The sequence below is a fragment of the Perognathus longimembris genome, chromosome 28 (assembly GCF_023159225.1).
Source record: "Perognathus longimembris pacificus isolate PPM17 chromosome 28, ASM2315922v1, whole genome shotgun sequence".
Taxonomy (NCBI): domain Eukaryota; kingdom Metazoa; phylum Chordata; class Mammalia; order Rodentia; family Heteromyidae; genus Perognathus; species Perognathus longimembris.
In genome coordinates, this window is record NC_063188.1 from 42,433,765 (window position 1) to 42,448,119 (window position 14,355).

The window sequence follows — 14,355 nt, forward strand, 5'->3', positions numbered from 1 at the left end:
AATGTGTCAAGGTGTTGTGATTTCTTTACTCTTGTCCATTTGGAGTCTTTCTATTAATGGCATCTTTTCTTGAGAAAAAACAATCATTTCCTATTTTTATCATTATCTCAAGAACTTGGTACAGTGCCTGGAACTTACGAGCAATGAATCAATTAAATTCAGATTTTTGGAATGTTGTTTTTTCTTCTGTAAAATGGCATGGCTAATGGGAGCAACAGCACTTCAAGAAGAAAGAGTCCTATCTCATAAGGGAATCAGTGTTCATCTCTTAAATAATTCACTGCAACTCACTGCTAGAACTGTATATACCAGTGCATTCCTCATGTTACTTGAATTTCAATTGTTACTTAAAATTGTGATATTTGGAGCCAAAGATTTAAGGAAAAAACTGACTTTTAGAAGTATAAAAACTCAGCTACTGGAATAAATTTTAAAAAGTTCTAGTAACACATTTTTGTTGCTCAAATTCCAGAAGTAAATCTAAGCTGTTATAATGAAAATTTAGTCATATTTGCCACAAATATTAAGATTTTAGTGAGATTTGTAGTAAAAGTAGTTCTCAGATTCATACATTAATCTTGAAGAAAGTATGAAAAAAGCTCTAGATACACTATATGCCTCAAATTAAAATGCTGCCATTTGTCTGGGCCATTTTATTTTAAAAGTATGCTTTTTCTTGTATCTTGAATTTTTACATTTCTAACATTTAATGATGATTAATGGTAAAGGACACATGTAAGACTATAATGCAGCTAAATGATATATTTGTAATTCATGTGAAACAACATAATTAGTTCTCCAAGGGTTCATCAATATATTATTCTACTAAACAGAATACTTGAAAGTCTCACTTGAGTTTTAAGTGCAATATGAAGCCTTTATTTTAAGCATGGCTTCCTCTGTGTAATATTCTCATAATTATTTTCCAGCAACAAGAAATATTAGGTTGATTATTTTTATTCTAGCTGTTATTCCCTCATGCTGTGAAGAAAGAAGCTCCAAGAATTCATTCATTTTAATACAAAACTGATGTATTTGAGAAGCTATATTTAAAATGAGAAAAGGAAGAAAATATCTAATTTTAAAAATTTTTATGAAGTGACAAGTGGAACCAAAATAGCTCTATTTTAAAAGCTCAAATTTATTAAAATGTAGGCAATATCCTTATTTTCCTTTCTATCCTCACCTCCCAATCGTCCTTCACAGGATAATATATTTGTGAATGAATGAAAGTTTTTAGTGTAGAATTTGTTTCATAGAAATGACAAATTCCTGTTTAACACACATATCCTTTAGCAATAACATAACTAATTTTGGGTCAAGGTTTTAGGTCCAATTTAATGATAATACTATACCTGATATATCTTGTAACAGTTTCACCAGTTTTTGTAACTTCTACATGCCCCTTAAACTAAAACTTGGAATGTCCATGATGTTCTACAAAAGAGGTTGCTTGAGGTGATTTAATGGTTATTCCTTCCACCGTTCATTAATCTGTTCTACAGCCATGGCTATCAATTTCTTTAGAAAATCCATGACTTCAAAACTGGTATACATCTCTGTTCTTTGTCCTATCAATGCTACTAGCTCTACGGAAGGAAAATCCAAATTAACAATGTTCTAAATTACTTTGAGGTAAGAAAATACAGCGTTTCCTCACATTAGCCATTTTCCTTAGGAGGGGTTGAAAATAGAAGGTTTAAGTAAAAATTTAAAAAGTAATTTCAAGAAGACAAAAAAAGTTACTATTGTAAAGTGCTCTGGGCTATGTATAAGAGTAGAAGAGGAGGATTTTAAAACACTTGTGATACGCATGTGCTGTAGCTGAATGCCACTTGAGACTAGCAACACAGGCCTGAGAGAATCCATAGGGAATGGTGTCTGGCTAAATGGACTGAAAGAATGAAGCCAAAATCTGAACTTCAAAAATACAAGTAAACCTCTGATGTAATCTGGTATCTAATCCAGTCAAATATCCCTAAATATATCCAGTGGTGGGGAGTCTTTTGATAACTGGCCTTGTAATGACACATCTTTGTCCCTGCACCTCTGAGCACATTAGTTTCAATAAGCTTAGGTGAACAAATAACAGAACTTTCAGATGTAGTCATTTAGTGTCTCCTAAAATCAACTAATAAACTTAAAAATAAAAGTATTTAAAATACAAAAAAAATAAGAAAAAAAAACCACTTGTGATACTAGCCCTAGCAATTTATGGCTAAAGGACTAAGACTTACATACATCACCAAAGGAATAAAAGAAGTCAATTGAGTCAGCTAGAAAACTGTTCTTTACTTCATCACTGCTCTGCCAAAAATATGTCCTATGAAACCAATTTACTTGTAAATAGTTACTCTACTCTACAAATATGTGTAATACAGTTGTTCTTCAGGTTTTACAAGGGGAACTTAACTGAAATAATGGATAGAAAAGCACTATGCCTAAGAGAAAAGTACTCTTTATTAGTAATACTAAGTTTTCTCTGAGGGTGTATAAGTTTAGGCTAATCAGTTTGGTTCACCAAATATGAAATAAGGACAGTGGCAGAGACTTGAATTCATTCTCCTAGAATATAACTAAGAGTCTTGTTTAGTTTCAGAAATTTATGAAATTCTTATGAAATATCTAATGTAATAACACATGTAACTAAGGAATTTGCTATCCTTCTGAGCCAAGTTTATTCTTGTTCAGTTTCAAATGAGTCCACTTGAGCCTGAACAGGAACTACAGGAACTTTGAAGGATATAGGGAAAGATTAGATATTAGAGTTGCTAGGGGGAGGGTCTCAAAGAGTAAAAGTTCTTAAGAAATCCACCTGAAAATCATATCTGCCATGTTCAGCTATGATTACCAATGAAATTTGAGTAGCAAATACTCAGATTATTTAGCAAGAAATCTACACACAATTTGTACAGAGTTTGCAGAATACTGTATTTTACTTTGCATTTTTACACAACCACATTTTATGCAAGATGTAGCAACAATTTGACATAGCAATACCTTAAATTGTGACCTTATCAAATAAGTACCTCATATTCATATCTATAATCTAAAGTAAGGTGACAATTCCTGAGTGCTGTGCCGATCATTAATATGATTAATGTGGGACTTCACTCTATCAATATAGTAGAAGCAAAAAGAAAAGCATGTTGTGATTATGATTATGATTATCTCTCCTATGACAAAAAGAAAGTCAGAACTGAGAGACTATTAATTTATGTATCACAACTGTGACCTTTCTGACCCTTTGCTGTGCTATTTTAGGTACTTCATTGACAAAAGGAAGCATTTCAGTCATAAAATGACCCCTTACAGCCAGAGATATATTGTCCAAGTAAATAAACAAGAAGTATTGTAGAAGACAAAAGACAGAACTAACCCTATCCCAGAATATAAGTGAGGAGTCAACAGAAACAGAATTCCCCAGGTCATTTATCTCCAACGTACCAGTCTTTTGGTGTACTACATGAAGGGCCAGTTTCAATTTCCCCTCCTATGGAACAATGGCGGCAAGGACACAGTAGAAATGCCAGGAGGCACTTAGAAACAAAGGAGACATTACTTTATGGTGCTGAGTGTGACTCAGTAGATAACTGAGGGATTATCTGAGAGGGGGGGGGATCACATTTTAAAAAGGGTTCCAGAAAGTCTATGAGACTCATATCTCCAATTAACCACCAGAAAACTGGAAGTGATATTGTGGCTTAAAGTGGTAGAGTGCTAGCCTTGAGCTGAAGAGCTCAGAGACTGTACCCAGACCAGGAGTTCAAGCACCACAAATAAATAGATAAAAAAATAAAAAAGGAATTCAAATATGAGAAATATAAAATGGCCTATATAGAAACACTTTATAATCATATTGACCAAAGTCACACAAGTTTTAAAGCAGTAAAAGAAAACTGACTTATGACATGAACAGAAGATGGCGGAGGAGCTGCCCAGCCCTTGCAGAGCTCCCTCCGATATCATAGTTTTCTCACCTCATAGAAACTGTTTCTCCGAGAAAGACAGCCAAAGTAAGTTCTAACAGTACAGGGATTCTGAACAGGAAGGAAAAATCGACTTTGCTGGTCTGAAAACACAGATTTGAGCTCTGGGCGGTGTCCCGCCGCCGTGCCAGCGCCGGCTCCGGCACAGTGCCTGGCACAGCCCTCCCGCCCCCCCGCACTCCGCACAGCTAAAGCGTTAAATACTCCAGACGGCAGCCGAGCACGGAGGACCTGACATCGCAGAGAAAGAGTGAGTACCCCACAAAAAAATTATTCTCGCTTGTGCCCACAGTGCAGCTTCTGGAAGGCATCCCTGTCCCCACCGCCAGAGCAAAGCGCCATCTTTGCCACTGGCATAAGGTCAGACCAGACTGGAACTGAAGCGGGCCTGGGGAAAGCGAGGTCAAAAAAGCCATCTTTGAAAAGGGCAGGAGGGGCGGAATCAGTGAGAACCAGCCCCGCCCAGAAGAACGCCCCCTGCCCTGGCGGGAGGCGAGTCCGGGGATTAGCCAGAGATGGCCCGCCCTGCCCGCCGGAATTTCTAAACTTAAAGCAAAAGCTGCAAGCAGCTACCAGAGGCACGGAAACAACAGACGGAGGAACAAACAGTTCCGGGGACAGCTAAACGGTCCCATCACAGAGGAAACTAATTCCCAGCCCAAAACGGAGCTGCATTCCATAGCTACCTATGCCAAGGAGGCCGCCTCCCGCAGGCAAGCAACTCTCAGCGGAGCAAAACAGGCCAGAGGCGCCCCACCCTGCTGTGTTCACAGCCTAGTCAAGTCCAGGCATCAAAGGCAGCTGCCCCACAGCAGACAGAGGAGCCACAGTTCCTGAGACTGCTCACGTCCCCATCGACAAAGGACACCCAAGGCCTGCCTGCAAGCTGTGCGAACCTCAGAGACCCACGATTGCACCAACAGGGGAGAAGGTCAGAACAGAACCACCCCTTGCCAACTGAAATCAAGTCAAACCAGCCAATCAGGAAAATAGACTGCAGTCCATTGCAGGGAAACCAGAGACTGGTTTCTTTTTCTTTTCAAACATTTTTTTAAAATTTTCTTTTAAATTTTCTTTTTAATTTTTTCACACCTGAAACATCATTGGCTGTTTTTTTTTTCTTTTGGTTTGTTTGTTTTTTGTTTGTTTTCCATTTTTACTGGTTTGTTTTATCAAGTTTTTTTGTGTTTGTTTATTTGTGTGGGTTGTTCCTTTTGTCATTTTCCTTTTTATTTACTTATGCTTCCTTTTTAAATAATTTTTCTCTGTTTTGTGTATCTGTCTTCCAGTATTTTTACTTCATTTCTCTCGTTGCGTCCTCTTCCTTTAAAAATTACTTTCCTATAAATAACACCTACACCCTTTTCTGCTAACTCTCCAGTGTCTGTCACTTTATCAATGTTCTTTCTACTGATTCTACTCTTCTCCACATTTCCACGTCACTGAAACTAAACCAAAATCACCCCACCCCAATACACTTTATTCTCTTTACTACCTCCAACTTACCCTCCTGACTTACTGCCTGGACCTCCAGGTTCCATTGACTCCTGGTTATTGGATAGAGGGTATCCCAGCTTAATACGAGTGAGTCAAAGGGGTTTATAGAGAAAGCCAGTCCTAAAAGAACTTAATATAAAAACAAGAATTGCATATAGGGTTGTAACAGTAAATAAGTAACTACTGAATACAGGGCCCAGGATCGGATGTTATATTGAAATTGTATTCTTTAGGAACACCAAATCTAACTTTATAGACAGGTATACAAGTTATCTGTATATAATTGTGAAATTGTAAGAGTTACACAACAGTGCTTGGTAAGGGCTGCTATGGGTCTTAAACAGTGCTCACAGGAGCTGGTAGACTGGCATTCCCAATTCAAATGGGCAGAAGAAACACAAGAAAGATGGCAAATAATGAAGTCTTATCCCCCACTCAAAACAAGCAGGAAGCAGAGCAGTCAATCAAAAACATAGAAGAAAACCCCCAAAATGCTCTACAAAGTTTACTGATAAACATGATAAATGAAAAGTTTGAATCTCTTCAGTCAATTATGTTAGAGCGTGAGGAGGCAAAGCAAAAATTAATGGAGAATTTCATGGCATCCACAAATAGAAAGATAAGTGAGCTTCAAGAGTCAAATGAAAAGATAGCTACCCAACTTAAAGATTTGAGAGACAACACTCAAAACCAAAGTAATGAAGTTAATGAAGTAAAGAAGTCCATACAGGACCTAAGAAATGACATGGAAATCATCAGGAAAGACCAGTCAGAAGGAAAAGAGATTCGAAATCAAGTAGCTAGCCTACAGTCCCGACTAACTGAAGCAGAGGATCGAATCTCAGGAGCTGAAGATTCCTTAGATTCTATGGAGAAAGATCAAAAATCAATACAAATCCAGTCCAAGCAACAAAACAGATCGCTACAGGAGATTCAAGACACAATCAGGAAGCCCAATTTAAGGATAATAGGTATTGAGGAAAACTTCGAGAAAGAGGTTAATGGGATAGGCAACCTATTTAACAGAATATTAGCTGAGAACTTCCCAAACATCCAGAAGGAAAGGCCTATACAGATACAAGAAGCATTTAGAACCCCAAATCGACCAGACCAGAATAGGACTTCCCACCCACACATTGTGATCAAAACAGCTTCAGCAGAGTGCAAGGAAAAAATACTCAAAGCTGTTAGGACAAAGAAAACAATCACATATAAAGTAAAAGCAATCAGAATTACCCCAGACTTCTCAGCAGAGACCATGAAAGCAAGGAGAGCCTGGAATGAAGTATACCAAACTCTAAATAAAAATAACTACCAACCAAGAATTCTGTACCCCGCCAAACTCTACTTCATAGCCGAAGGTCAAATAAAAGTCTTCCACAATAAGGAAAAACTGAAACAATATATCTCCACCAAACCAGCTTTACACAAAAACCTTCAAGATGTACTATACAGGGAAAATAATCAAGATCCCAACACAGACAGAGAAATGAACACTAATTAGTAAACACTAGATCAAGAAATGGGAAGACACAGCTTTAAACAAGATAGTGATAATGAAAGGAACAAACGATCACCTCTCAATCCTAACTGTCAACATTAATGGACTTAATTCTCCAATCAAATGACATAGGCTCATAACTTGGATCAAAAATCAAGATCCATCTTTCTGCTGCCTCCAAGAGACACATCTATCCAGCAAAAGTAAACATCTTCTAAAAGTGAAAGGCTGGAAACAAATCTATCAAGCAAATGGCCCCATAAGCAGGCTGGAGTTGCAATCCTAGTATCAGACAAAATTGACTTCAAATTAAAAAAGGTAAGAAGAGACAAAGAAGGTTACTGCATACTAGTAAAAGGATCTCTCCAACAGGAAGAAATAACCATCCTAAATATCTACACGCCAAATGCAGGAGCACCCAACTTCATCAAACAAACACTACTGGCTCTAAAAACATTCATAGACCCAAACACAATGATAGTGGGGGACTTTAACACTCCACTATCACCTCTAGACAGATCAACACGCCAAAATCTGAACAAAGAAACCACAGAACTAAACAATTGCATAGACCAACTAGACTTAATCGACATCTACAAAATATTCGACCCAGCAAGGACAGAATACACATTCTTTTTGGCAGCACACGGAACATTCTCCAAAATAGATCACATCTTAGGGCACAAAGAAAATCTGTACATATTCAGAAGTATCAAAATCATTCCCTGCATTCTTTCAGACCACAATGGAATAAAATTAGAGCTCAACTCATTCAGCCACCACATAAAATCCCACAATTCATGGAGACTAAAGAACACACTGCTGAACCATCAGTGGATCATTGAAGAAATTAAAACAGAAATTCAAATGTTTATGGACTTCAACCAAGTTGAGGACACAAAGTACCAGCTCCTTTGGGACACAGCAAAGGCAGTACTCAGAGGAAAATTTATATCTCTGAGTACATACATCAACAAACTGAAGAAACAGCAACTCAGTAATTTAAGGAAGCACCTTAATTTTCTGGAGAGAGAAGAGCAAGCCAAACCCCAAGTCAATAGACGGAAGCAAATAATTAAAATCAAATCAAAATTAAATCAAATAGAGACGAAAAAAACCATCGAAAGAATCAACAAAACAAAGAGTTGGTTCTTTGAAAAAATCAACAAGATTGACAGACCCCTGGCAAACCTGACCAAAGAACGAAGGCAGCACACTCAAATAAACAAGATAAGAGATGAAACAGGTAGCATCACCACAGAAATAACCGAAATTCAGAAAATAATAAGGGACTATTTTGCAAACCTTTATGCCAACAAATTCGAGAAATTGGAAGAAATGGATGATTTCCTAGAAAAAATTGATACCCCCAAACTCAACTATGAAGACTTAAACCTTCTAAACAGACCCATATCCAGTATTGAAATAGTAACAGCAATAAATGATCTCCCATCCAAGAAAAGCCCAGGTCCAGACGGATTCACCGCAGAATTCTACAAGGCCTTCAAAACAGAACTCACTCCAATATTTCTCAAACTCTTCAATGAAATTGAAAGAGAACGTTCACTACCAGACTCATTTTATGAAGCCAGTATAACCCTCATCCCAAAACCAGGCAGAGACTCATCACGGAAAGAGGACTACAGACCAATCTCCCTGATGAACATACATGCAAAAAATCTCAACAAAATTCTGGCCAATCGACTTCAACAGGTCATCAAAAAAATCATACACCACGATCAAACTGGATTCATCCCAGGGATGCAAAGCTGGTTTAATAAACGCAAGTCAATTAATGTAATCCACCACATCAACCGGAGCAAGGTAAAGAACCACATGGTTTTATCGCTGGATGCGGAAAAAGCGTTCGATAAAATCCAGCACCCATTTATGCTAAAAGACCTGGAAAAACTGGGATTCCAGGGAACATTCCTGAATATAATCAAGGCAGTTTATGACAAACCAACAGCAAGCATAACTCTAAATTGTGAAAAACTAAAGCCATTCCCTTTAAAATCAGGAACAAGGCAGGGATGTCCAGTCTCTCCCCTGCTCTTCAACATAGTACTAGAATTCCTAGCCAGAGCAATTAGGCAAGAAGAGAATATAAAGGGGATCCAAATAGGAAAAGATGAAGTTAAACTTTCTCTCTTCGCAGATGACATGATCCTATACCTAAAGAATCCCATAGACTCTACCCCCAAGCTACTAGAGCTGATCCAAAACTTTGGCAAAATTGCAGGATATAAAATAAACCTTCAAAAATCAACGGCCTTTCTCTATGCTAACAACCCGAAGACCGAGGCTGAAATCAGGAAAGCAACTCCTTTTGCAATAGCCCCCAAAAACATAAAATACCTAGGAATAACCTTAACCAAAGAAGTGAAAGACCTCTTTGAAGAGAACTTTAAAAGCTTGAAAAACGAAATTAAGTCAGAACTAAGAAAATGGAAAAACCTCCCATACTCCTGGATTGGGAGGATTAATATAATCAAAATGGCAATATTGCCAAAGGCTATCTACAAATTCAATGCAATACCCATTAATATCCCAACACCATTCTTTAATGAAATAGAGGAAGCAATCCAGAAATTCATATGGAACAATAAAAGACCTAGAATAGCAAAAACACTCCTAAGCAGAAAGAACAGTGCTGGAGGAATAACAATACCCAACTTCAAGCTGTATTATAAAGCTATAGTAATAAAAACAGCTTGGTACTGGCACCGGAACAGGCCTGAAGACCAACGGAACAGAATTGAAGACCCAGAATTAAACCCACAGAACTACGCCTACTTAATCTTTGATAAAGGAGCTAAAACAATAGTATGGAAGAAATGTTTAACAAGTGGTGCTGGCAAAACTGGCTCAACACATGCAACAAACTAAAACTAGATCCTTATATATCACCCTGCACCAAAATCAATTCCAAATGATTAAAGACCTTGAAATCAAAACAGGCACCCTGAAAACACTAAAGGAAGGAGTAGGAGAAACACTTGGGCTCCTTGGCACAGGACAGAACTTCCTTAACAAAGACCCTGAAAGGCTACAAATCAAAGAAAGGTTGGACAAATGGGACTGCATCAAACTCCAGAGCTTCTGCACGGCAAAGGACATAGCTCTCAAGATAAACAGAAAGCCCACAGACTGGGAGAAGATCTTTACCGGACATTCAACAGACAAAGGCCTCATCTCTAAAATATATGCAGAACTAAAAAAATTACCTTCTTCCAAAACAAAACCGCAAAGAACCAATAGCCCCCTCATCAAGTGGGCTAAAGACTTACAAAGAAACTTCTCTGATGAGGAAATGAGAATGGCCAATAGACATATGAAAAAATGCTCTACATCACTGGCCATAAAGGAAATGCAAATCAAAACAACATTGAGATTCCATCTCACCCCAGCAAGAATGTCATATATCAAGAAAACTAATAATAACAATTGTTGGAGGGGAAGTGGCCAAAAGGGAACCCTACTTCATTGTTGGTGGGAATGTAAACTGGTTCAGCCACTCTGGCAAGCAGTATGGAGATTCCTCAGAAGGCTCAATATAGAACTCCCCTATGACCCAGCAGCCCCACTGTTGGGTATCTATCCAAAAGCCCACAAACAAAATCACAGTAATGCCACCAGCACAACAATGTTCATCGCAGCACAATTTGTCATAGCGAGAATCTGGAACCAACCCAGATGCCCCTCCATAGATGAATGGATCAGGAAAATGTGGTACATATACACAATGGAATTTTATGCCTCTATCAGAAAGAATGACATCGTTCCATTTGTAAGGAAATGGAAGGACTTGGAAAAAGTTATACTAAGTGAAGTGAGCCAGACCCAAAGAAACATGGCCTCTATGGCCTCCCTCATTGGGAATAATTAGTACAGGTTTAGGCAAGCCATAGCAGAGCATCACAAGGCCCAATAGCTATACCCTTAGGAACACATAAGATGATGCTAAGTGAAATAAACTCCATGTTATGGAAACAATTGATATATCACAGGTGTAACTACTTTCAACGTCCTATGTGTATGTGTAGTTTCTATTATTGATGATGTTCTTCTATCACCTTCCTATGGTTGTACCTACACTATCTCTGTAATCTTATCTGAGTATATTGGAAACCGTGTTTACTGGTATTGGAAGTAGGAAATTCACAGGGAATACCAAATTTGAGAGGCACAGGGTAAAAAAAGAGAAATGACTACAAAACAATACTTGCAAAACTGTGTGGTGTAAGTGAACTGAACACCTGGGGGGGGAGGGAAAGGGGGGAGGGAGGGGGGCATGAGGGACAAGGCAACAAACAGTACAAGAAATGTATCCAATGCCCAACGTATGATACTGTAACCTCTCTGTACATCAGTTTGATAATAAAAATTTGAGAAAAAAAAAAGAAAATTGACTTATCATGTATAAAGGACTCCTCACAAGATCATCACTGTATTTCATATTAGACATCTTGGAGACCAGAAATGGTACAAAAGTGCTGAAATTTTGAAAACAAAATTAAGAATTTTTACTTGACAAAGCTGTCTTTCAAAGGCAGAGACAGACTTTCTGAGACAAATAGAAACTGAAGGAACTCATTATTACAAGATATGAAGGGAATCCTTCAAGTTTAAACTAAAAAATATATGTAAGAATTTAAGTCACTGCTAAAAACTTCATCAGTCAACAAAGTGAAAGAAAACTGGCTCTTGAAAAGTAAGTGTAGGGGGGAGGTTAAGGGGAGTAGACAAATAAAGAAGGAGAAACAATATTGTAAAAATATATAATGCATATCCTATGATAGTAAGAAAATTGAGGAGAGGGGATGGGAGGGATAAGAGACAATGAGGAAAAGGATAACATCAATCAAGATGCACTGAACTCCTTGGTACAAGTACAAGTACTTAAAGATAATATTATAAAAATATGGATGCTGAACTTCCAGAAAGATGACAGAGGAGCAGGGAAGCCTTAGCTAAGCTCTGTCTGAATATCCCAGTTTTACCACTCCAGAGAAACTTTTAGTCCTAGAAAGACAGCCCAAGTTAAATTATAACAGTATAGGGACTCTGGCCAGGAAGGAAAAATCGACTTTGCTGGCCTGAAACCACAGATTTGAGCTCCGGGTGGGTTCCCACCACCACACTGGTGACAGCGACGGCACAGCGTCCAGCATTCCACGCACCTAAAGCACACAGCGGTGCCCAGGAAGAAATCCTCCAGATGGCGGCAGACAGACGTGATCACAGGCTGAGCATGGATGGGCCGAAATCGCAGAGAAAGTGTGAGTATCCCATGAAAGACATTCTCACTCACGCCCACAAAGCAGCTTCTGAAAGCTAGCCCTTCCCCCACTGCCAGAGCAAAGCTCCATCTTTGACACTGGCATAGATCCAATCAGACCAGACTGGAACTAAAGCAGACCAGGGGAAAGCAAGGACAAAGGGGCCATCTTTGAAAAGGGCAAGAGTGACTGAATTGTGAGAGCCAGCTCTGCCAAGTCGGGAGGCTCATTCCTGGGTGGAGGCTCACAGACTCAGGCAAACTTACCCAGAGTTACCCCGCCCCGCCCGGCCCCGCACAACCTACACTGCTGCTGCCAACTCTCCAGCAGCCTGAATTTCTAAAATCAAACTAAAAGTGGTGAGCAGCTACTGATGGCACAGAACAATCAGACAAGAGAGCAAACAGTTCCCAAGAAGGATAAATAGCCCCATTACAGAGGGTTCCCAGTTCCAACATGGAAATGGAGCTGAATTCCACAGTAAGCTCTGCCCAGGAGAAGGTCGCCCCACCCAGGAGGGAGGAACCTCTCCCAGGGCAAGCAAGTCTCAGCCAGGTAAACCAGCCCAGCCCTACAGAGTCCACAGCCTATTCAGAGCCAGGCATTAAAGGCAGCAGGCCCACAGCAGACAGGAGGAGCGCCGGTTCCTGAGACTGTTCAGCATCCCCCATCTACCTGCAAGCTGTGCAAACCACAGAGAGCCAGGAATTAACTAACAGGGGAGGAGGGTCAGAGCAGATCCACCCTCCTGAAAACTGAAAGCAAACCAATCCAGCCAAGCAGAAGGAAAATAGACTGTAGACCATTACAAGGAAACCAGAAACTGGAGAGAGCCCACCCAAACAAGGAAGACACCATTTTTAAAACTTTTATACTTTTCAGTTTTGAATTGTTTGTTTTTTGTTTTCCATTTTTATTTGTTTGTTTTATTGTTGTATTTTTCTTTTTGGTAATTTATTTTTGTGTTTTGTGTGTTTGTTTTCCTGTATTTTTTCTTTGTTTCTCTTTTCACATTTTCTTTCTTTAAAATTAGTTTCCTTTGACTAACACCTTTACTCTTTTCCGGAGATGCTCCATTGCCTATCATTTTAACCTCGTTCTTTGTACAGATTTTACTCTTCTCCACCTTCCCACTTCACTGAAACTAAACCAAAATCATCACCCCCCCCCATTCATTTTACTCTACTCTCTTCACTACCCCTAACTTACCCTCCTAAATTTACTTACAGGATATCCAGTCTCCATTGACCCCTAGTTACCCAATAGAGGGTATCCCTGTTCAATCCAAGTCAATCAAAGGGGTTCATAGAAAAATCCCACCACTCCAAAAAGAATGTAGTATAAGAACAAAAATTGCTCACAGGGTTATTACAGTAAATAAGTAACTACTGCATACAAGACTCAGGTTTGGTTGTTATATTAAAATTGTATTCTTTGGAGACACCAAATCTGATTTTATATGCAAAAAAGAGAGGGAGGGTATCTGTATATAATTATGAACTTCTAAGATTTATACAACAGTGTTGGTAAGGTTTGCTTTTTCTCTTAAACAGTGCTCACAGGTGCTTGTAGATTGCCATTTCCAATCTAAATGGGCAGAAGAAGCACAAGAAAGATGACAAGCCAGGGAATCACATCTCCCACGCAAAACAAGCAAGAAGCAGAGCAGTCAATCAAAGACCAAGAAGAGAACACTCAAAATGCTCTACAAACTCTACTGATAAAAGTGTTAAATGAAAAGTTTGATTCAATACATCAATCTGTCCATAAAGTAATAGGGGATTTCATGGCGTCCACAAATAGAAAGCTAAACAAACTTCAAAGGTCCAATCAAAAGATAGCAACCCAGCTAAAAGATTTGAGAGACAGCACTCAGAACCAAATTAATGAAGTAACAAAGTCCATACAGGACCTAGGAAAATTATAGCAAAGACATGGAAACCATCAAGAAAGAACAGGCAGGAGGAAGAGAGATTCCAAATCAAGTAGCTAGCCTATAGTCCAGACTAGATAAAGCAGAGGATCGAATCTCGGGGACTGAAGATTTCCTAGAATCTATGGAGAAAGAACGAAAAACAACACAAAA

At 38.9% G+C, this 14,355-nt stretch overlaps 1 protein-coding gene and 1 long non-coding RNA gene across 2 annotated transcripts in view; both read right to left on the bottom strand.

Moving 5' to 3' along the window:
- Diaph2 (diaphanous related formin 2) overlaps positions 1-14,355 on the bottom strand; it is an 826,225-nt gene that overhangs the window by 93,344 nt on the left and 718,526 nt on the right. The window lies entirely within an intron of this gene.
- Positions 1,622-14,355, bottom strand: part of LOC125344279 — an 18,015-nt gene continuing 5,281 nt past the window's right edge. Inside the window, exons 2-3 of the long non-coding RNA XR_007209453.1 lie at positions 2,200-3,605; positions 1,622-1,818 (exon numbers count right to left, since the gene is read on the bottom strand). This is a non-coding gene — a long non-coding RNA (uncharacterized LOC125344279). The remainder of the gene's footprint in view (positions 1,819-2,199; positions 3,606-14,355) is intronic.